Here is an 8458-nt window from a genome sequence, read left to right as displayed (position 1 = left end):
TTTGAGAGACTCTGCACATCACAAACGCACACACACACACATCGACGATCGATCAAGTTTTCTCAGCACCTAATCCACCACCCTGACAAATAATACATTGAGTTGGACCTTTAAATGATTCACTCACTACTGCACGTGGAACACTTTCCCTTTAAATGATTCACTCACTACTGCACGTGGAACACTTTCCCTTTAAATGATTCACTCACTACTGCACGCTGGACACTTTCTCTCTCACTCACTACTGCACTCTCTCTCTCTACCGTCAGCTCTCTCTAAAGGCTGCTCTCTCTCTCTCTCTCTCTCTCTCTCTCTCTCTCTCTCTCTCTCTCTCTCTCTCTCTCTCTCTCTCTCTCTCTCTCTCTCTCTCTCTCTCTCTCTCTCTCTCTCTCTCTCTCTCTCTCTCTCTCTCTCTCTCTCTCTCTCTCTCTCTCTCTCTCTCTCTCTCTCTCTCTCTCTCTCTCTCTCTCTCTCTCTCTCTCTCTCTCTCTCTCTCTCTCTCTCTCTCTCTCTCTCTCTCTCTCTCTCTCTCTCTCTCTCTCTCTCTCTCTCTCTCTCTCTCTCTCTCTCTCTCTCTCTCTCTCTCTCTCTCTCTCTCTCTCTCTCTCTCTCTCTCTCTCTCTCTCTCTCTCTCTCTCTCTCTCTCTCTCTCTCTCTCTCTCTCTCTCTCTCTCTCTCTCTCTCTCTCTCTCTGTCTCTCTCTCTCTCTCTCTCTCTCTCTCTCTCTCTCTGTCTCTCTCTCTCTCTCTCTCTCTCTCTCTCTCTCTCTCTCTCTCTCTCTCTCTCTCTCTCTCTCTCTCTCTCTCTCTCTCTCTCTCTCTCTCTCTCTCTCTCTCTCTCTCTCTCTCTGTCTCTCTCTCTCTCTCTCTCTCTCTCTCTCTCTCTCTCTCTCTCTCTCTCTCTCTCTCTCTCTCTCTCTCTCTCTCTCTCTCTCTCTCTCTCTCTCTCTCTCTCTCTCTCTCTCTCTCTCTCTCTCTCTCTCTCTCTCTCTCTCTCTCTCTCTCTCTCTCTCTCTCTCTCTCTCTCTCTCTCTCTCTCTCTCTCTCTCTCTCTCTCTCTCTCTCTCTCTCTCTCTCTCTCTCTCTCTCTCTCTCTCTCTCTCTCTCTCTCTCTCTCTCTCTCTCTCTCTCTCTCTCTCTCTCTCTCTCTCTCTCTCTCTCTCTCTCTCTCTCTCTCTCTCTCTCTCTCTCTCTCTCTCTCTCTCTCTCTCTCTCTCTCTCTCTCTCTCTCTCTCTCTCTCTCTCTCTCTCTCTCTCTCTCTCTCTCTCTCTCTCTCTCTCTCTCTCTCTCTCTCTCTCTCTCTCTCTCTCTCTCTCTCTCTCTCTCTCTCTCTCTCTCTCTCTCTCTCTCTCTCTCTCTCTCTCTCTCTCTCTCTCTCTCTCTCTCTCTCTCTCTCTCTCTCTCTCTCTCTCTCTCTCTCTCTCTCTCTCTCTCTCTCTCTCTCTCTCTCTCTCTCTCTCTCTCTCTCTCTCTCTCTCTCTCTCTCTCTCTCTCTCTCTCTCTCTCTCTCTCTCTCTCTCTCTCTCTCTCTCTCTCTCTCTCTCTCTCTCTCTCTCTCTCTCTCTCTCTCTCTCTCTCTCTCTCTCTCTCTCTCTCTCTCTCTCTCTCTCTCTCTCTCTCTCTCTCTCTCTCTCTCTCTCTCTCTCTCTCTCTCTCTCTCTCTCTCTCTCTCTCTCTCTCTCTCTCTCTCTCTCTCTCTCTCTCTCTCTCTCTCTCTCTCTCTCTCTCTCTCTCTCTCTCTCTCTCTCTCTCTCTCTCTCTCTCTCTCTCTCTCTCTCTCTCTCTCTCTCTCTCTCTCTCTCTCTCTCTCTCTCTCTCTCTCTCTCTCTCTCTCTCTCTCTCTCTCTCTCTCTCTCTCTCTCTCTCTCTCTCTCTCTCTCTCTCTCTCTCTCTCTCTCTCTCTCTCTCTCTCTCTCTCTCTCTCTCTCTCTCTCTCTCTCTCTCTCTCTCTCTCTCTCTCTCTCTCTCTCTCTCTCTCTCTCTCTCTCTCTCTCTCTCTCTCTCTCTCTCTCTCTCTCTCTCTCTCTCTCTCTCTCTCTCTCTCTCTCTCTCTCTCTCTCTCTCTCTCTCTCTCTCTCTCTCTCTCTCTCTCTCTCTCTCTCTCTCTCTCTCTCTCTCTCTCTCTCTCTCTCTGTCTCTCTCTCTCTCTGTCTCTCTCTCTCTCTCTCTCTCTCTCTCTCTCTCTCTCTCTCTCTCTCTCTCTCTCTCTCTCTCTCTCTCTCTCTCTCTCTCTCTCTCTCTCTCTCTCTCTCTCTCTCTCTCTCTCTCTCTCTCTCTCTCTCTCTCTCTCTCTCTCTCTCTCTCTCTCTCTCTCTCTCTCTCTCTCTCTCTCTCTCTCTCTCTCTCTCTCTCTCTCTGTCTCTCTCTCTCTCTCTCTCTCTCTCTCTCTCTCTCTCTCTCTCTCTCTCTCTCTCTCTCTCTCTCTCTCTCTCTCTCTCTCTCTCTCTCTCTCTCTCTCTCTCTCTCTCTCTCTCTCTCTCTCTCTCTCTCTCTCTCTCTCTCTCTCTCTCTCTCTCTCTCTCTCTCTCTCTCTCTCTCTCTCTCTCTCTCTCTCTCTCTCTCTCTCTCTCTCTCTCTCTCTCTCTCTCTCTCTCTCTCTCTCTCTCTCTCTCTCTCTCTCTCTCTCTCTCTCTCTCTCTCTCTCTCTCTCTCTCTCTCTCTCTCTCTCTCTCTCTCTCTGTCTCTCTCTCTCTCTCTCTCTCTCTCTCTCTCTCTCTCTCTCTCTCTCTCTCTCTCTCTCTGTCTCTCTCTCTCTCTCTCTCTCTCTCTCTCTCTCTCTCTCTCTCTCTCTCTCTCTCTCTCTCTCTCTCTCTCTCTCTCTCTCTCTCTCTCTCTCTCTCTCTCTCTCTCTCTCTCTCTCTCTCTCTCTCTCTCTCTCTCTCTCTCTCTCTCTCTCTCTCTCTCTCTCTCTCTCTCTCTCTCTCTCTCTCTCTCTCTCTCTCTCTCTCTCTCTCTCTCTCTCTCTCTCTCTCTCTCTCTCTCTCTCTCTCTCTCTCTCTCTCTCTCTCTCTCTCTCTCTCTCTCTCTCTCTCTCTCTCTCTCTCTCTCTCTCTCTCTCTCTCTCTCTCTCTCTCTCTCTCTCTCTCTCTCTCTCTCTCTCTCTCTCTCTCTCTCTCTCTCTCTCTCTCTCTCTCTCTCTCTCTCTCTCTCTCTCTCTCTCTCTCTCTCTCTCTCTCTCTCTCTCTCTCTCTCTCTCTCTCTCTCTCTCTCTCTCTCTCTCTCTCTCTCTCTCTCTCTCTCTCTCTCTCTCTCTCTCTCTCTCTCTCTCTCTCTCTCTCTCTCTCTCTCTCTCTCTCTCTCTCTCTCTCTCTCTCTCTCTCTCTCTCTCTCTCTCTCTCTCTCTCTCTCTCTCTCTCTCTCTCTCTCTCTCTCTCTCTCTCTCTCTCTCTCTCTCTCTCTCTCTCTCTCTCTCTCTCTCTCTCTCTCTCTCTCTCTCTCTCTCTCTCTCTCTCTCTCTCTCTCTCTCTCTCTCTCTCTCTCTCTCTCTCTCTCTCTCTCTCTCTCTCTCTCTCTCTCTCTCTCTCTCTCTCTCTCTCTCTCTCTCTCTCTCTCTCTCTCTCTCTCTCTCTCTCTCTCTCTCTCTCTCTCTCTCTCTCTCTCTCTCTCTCTCTCTCTCTCTCTCTCTCTCTCTCTCTCTCTCTCTCTCTCTCTCTCTCTCTCTCTCTCTCTCTCTCTCTCTCTCTCTCTCTCTCTCTCTCTCTCTCTCTCTCTCTCTCTCTCTCTCTCTCTCTCTCTCTCTCTCTCTCTCTCTCTCTCTCTCTCTCTCTCTCTCTCTCTCTCTCTCTCTCTCTCTGTCTCTCTCTCTGTCTCTCTCTCTCTCTCTCTCTCTCTCTCTCTCTCTCTCTCTCTCTCTCTCTCTCTCTCTCTCTCTCTCTCTCTCTCTCTCTCTCTCTCTCTCTCTCTCTCTCTCTCTCTCTCTCTCTCTCTGTCTCTCTCTCTCTCTCTCATGTGACGACACCTCATCCAGCAGACTGACACCTCCAGACCCAGCTTTGGAGAAAAGGCACTTTAAAGAATAACAACTAAAAAGGAGGAAGATTTGGGATTGAATTTGAAAAGGGAAGGGTACTTGGTTCACTCTTGGGGGTGAGAGTGCCGTAGGCAGAGAGAGGAGTTGAAACACAGCTTCAGATGAATAATGCAGTTCAAACACTCAGAAAAAGGAGAGAAGAGCCATACATTTCATGTATTCAGGAGAGTTAGAGAAAAGTTGCATGTATAAGTTTTGAATATTTCAGATCATAGCACCAGAAAGCTGTTCACTGCAGCACCCCTATTTTGACCATGTGTCGGTTCTAGTTCCAGACCTGGGTTCAAATACTATTTGAAATCGTTCTTTCTTGTTTGCTTTTAGCCTACCTGGGGTGCCAGATGGGTGGGGTTTTCAGTTTTGCGTTCATTCTAATGGTTCCATTGCGCCAAGCAACCTCAATGAAGCCCAGATAAAACATTTGGAATGATTTCAAATAGTATTTGAACGCAGGTCGGTTCGGTTCCCGCTTCTAACTGGTGGTTTGCGTGCTTGTCTTACCGTCAGACGCAGACCTGTTACCACTCAGGAATTATATGCAAACCATAGGAAACTTCAGCAGCCCGTATTAAATATCTCTGTCTCTCTTGTTCTGTTCTCAGACTCCAGATTTATTCCCAAGCCTCTGTCAAATAATGCAAAATAAAACCGTAGATCAGAATTTGACACACCGGGCAGAGGCAATTTAATTGGTCTGTTTGTTCAAGCTTTGCCAGGAAAAACAACTGGCCGTCCACCTTGTAGGAGCAGCAGCAGCAGCAGCACACACAAACACATAGACACACACACACACTCACACATAGACACACACACACATAGACACACACACACACACTCACACATAGACACACTCACACATAAACACACTCACACACTCACACATAGACACACTCACACACTCACACATAGACACACTCACACATAGACACACTCACACACTCACACATAGACACACTCACACATAGACACACTCACACACTCACACGTAGACACACTCACACACTCACACATAGACACACTCACACATAGACACACTCACACACTCACACATAGACACACTCACACATAGACACACTCACACACTCACACATAGACACACTCACACACTCACACATAGACACACACACACACTCACACATAGACACACTCACACACTCACACATAGACACACACACTCACACATAGACACACACACACACACACACACACACATAGACACACTCACACATAGACACACACACACACTCACACATAGACACACACACACACTCACACACACACTCACACACTCACACATAGACACACACACACACTCACACATAGACACACTCACACACTCACACATAGACACACACACACACTCACACATAGACACACACACACACACACACACACACACATAGACACACTCACACATAGACACACACACACACTCACACATAGACACACACACACACTCACACATAGACACACTCACACACTCACACATAGACACACACACACACACTCACACATAGACACACACACACACACACACACACATAGACACACTCACACATAGACACACACACAAACACACACACTCACACATAGACACACTCACACACTCACACATAGACACACACACACACTCACACATAGACACACACACACACACACACACACATAGACACACTCACACATAGACACACACACACACACACACACACACACACACACACACACACACATATAGACACACTCACACACTCACACATAGACACACTCACACACTCACACATAGACACACACACACACACATACACACACATAGACACACACACACATACACACACATAGACACAGACACACACACATAGACACACATATAGACACAGACACACACAAACACAGACACACACATAGACACACACACACACACACATACACACATAGACACACACACACACACACACATAGACACAGACACACACACACACACACACATAGACACAGACACACACACACACACACACACACACACACACACACACACACACACACACACACACACACACATAGACACAGACACACACACACACACACATAGACACAGACACACTCACCATGTAGGCTGCTTCAGCAACACAAACCCAGCTTTCATATGGCCACTTGGCTGAGTGGGACGGAAGCCAAGAGGGCTGACTGCTCACTTTGACTTGTTCATACGTCAGTCAGTTTACATGTTTTCGTAAACACAAGGAAATGCTGTTGGAGAGTGCAGGCCGGGCCCTGACTGAAATATATCCATGGAACTAGTCAATTTGCGAGAAACACAGACAGTGGTAATGGAGAAAGAAGTACTGTACACCGCAGAGTTGCACCTCTATGAAGGGAATGAACAGTGAGGGAGGGTAGCTTGCTACTTGATAAAAAGTCTAAAAATATTTGATTTTAAATATACTTACAGTGTTTTTCAATTGCTTACACACTAAAATTAAAACTTTCCCACAATTAGCAAAACCTTACACTCAAGGAGCAAAACACCGGCCTAGATTTGCATAACTGTAAGCACATTGTCAGCTTCACACTTTTTGCAAAACATTACACACAGTGATTTGCAAAACACTAAACACACTTGTATGCATTTGACACAGAAATGTATCATGATGTAATTTCAAATTTCAAATGAACACACCCATGAACCAATTGGTTAAACACAGCCACCAGGTGTGCGCACACACTGGTGCTTAATTGTAGACACACCAATCAGGTTTAAGCACTATAAAAAGGCAACAGGTAAGTTCACCTGTCTTCAAAAAAAAAAATGGACGGTGTCAGAGGAAGAGGAAGAGGAAGAGGGAGAGGGAGAGGAAGACCTGGAGGAGGGGTAGGACATGCACAAAGAAGAAGACAACCAAATCTGTGTAACGAAATTCGTGCTACAATTGTGGACCATGTAATAAACCACGGACTAACACTGAGGGGGGCTGGACTGAGAGTACAGCCTATCCTAAGCAGGTACACGGTGGCATCAATAGTTCGGACATTTCGTCAAGAGCACAGGTGAGAAACTTGTCTTCTGTCAACAGAAAATCCATAGCTTACTGCATGTACTATATCAACAGTTTTGGTATCTATTCCTGTATCATTTTACAGTAAGCTACATGTATTTTGTTTGGCCAACATAGGATTGAACGTTGAGAACACCAAGGAGGGAGGGGCCCCATATTCACACAGGAGCAAGAGAGAGAGAGAGATCATAAACCTAGTTTTTAGCCAATAATGCAATCAGACTTAGAGAAATTCAAGCACATATTGTCAATGATCACCGAATTTTCAATAATGTCCACTCTGTCAACAATAGCCCGTATCCTTAAAAAACATCAAGTTATGATGAAACAACTGTATAAAGTGCCATTTGAAAGAAATTCAGACAGGGTGAAAGGCCTGCGGCGTGAATATGTGGTGGTACGTTTTGTTCACTGACTGTAGTATTGTGTACTGCACACATAACCTTTTTACTGTACATGTAATTGTACTGTATAGCAGACCTACAGTACATTGATCTACACAATGTGATCTTTTGCTGTATTTCAGAGAGTTTTGCAAATGGATGCGGAGGAAGTCCCGCATGAGTTTATATACATTGATGAGGCTGGATTTAACCTGACAACAGCGAGAAGAAGGGGAAGAAACATCATTGGCCACAGGGCTATTGTCAATGTACCAGGGCAACGTGGGGGTAAAATTACCCTTTGTGCTGCCATTACACAGAATGGGGTCCTCCACCGCCATGCACACTTGGGTCCTTACAACACTGACCTCATTCTTACATTTTTAGACAGATTACACAATATTATCACAGCAGCAAACCAAAGGGAACAGATGCAATACATTGTCGTCTGGGACAATGTAGCTTTCCATCGTTCTGCTCTGGTCCAAAACTGGTTTCATCGACACCCACAATTTACAGTTCAATACCTTCCACCATACTCCCCCTTCCTAAACCCCATCGAGGAGTTCTTCTCAGCATGGCGGTGGAAGGTTTATGATCTCCGGCCCTATGTCCAGATGGCCCTCATTCAAGCTATGGTGGAAGCATGTGATCAAATTGAAGCAGCATCCATACAACGGTGGATTCGTCACTCCAAAATATTCTTCCCACGTTGCCTTGCAAATGAAAATATAGTCTGTGATGTTGACGAGGCCCTGTGGCCAGATCCAGCTAGGCGGAGAGATGTTTAGGTTATTTTTATTTTTTATTCGGTACTGATGTCAGGGTGTCAAATGTGCAGCGGTAGGATGGAGTCAGACGCAGGACACAGAACTGAGTACACAACGTACTTTACTCTGAAAAACAAACACTAATTTCCACACAGGGAAAACACTCCAGCTCACAAAAGCGTATGACACAACACAACGAACAAACACGCTGTCACGATCGCT

Source organism: Coregonus clupeaformis, chromosome 19 (assembly GCF_020615455.1).
Source record: "Coregonus clupeaformis isolate EN_2021a chromosome 19, ASM2061545v1, whole genome shotgun sequence".
NCBI lineage: Eukaryota > Metazoa > Chordata > Actinopteri > Salmoniformes > Salmonidae > Coregonus > Coregonus clupeaformis.
This window is presented reverse-complemented; position numbering follows the sequence as displayed.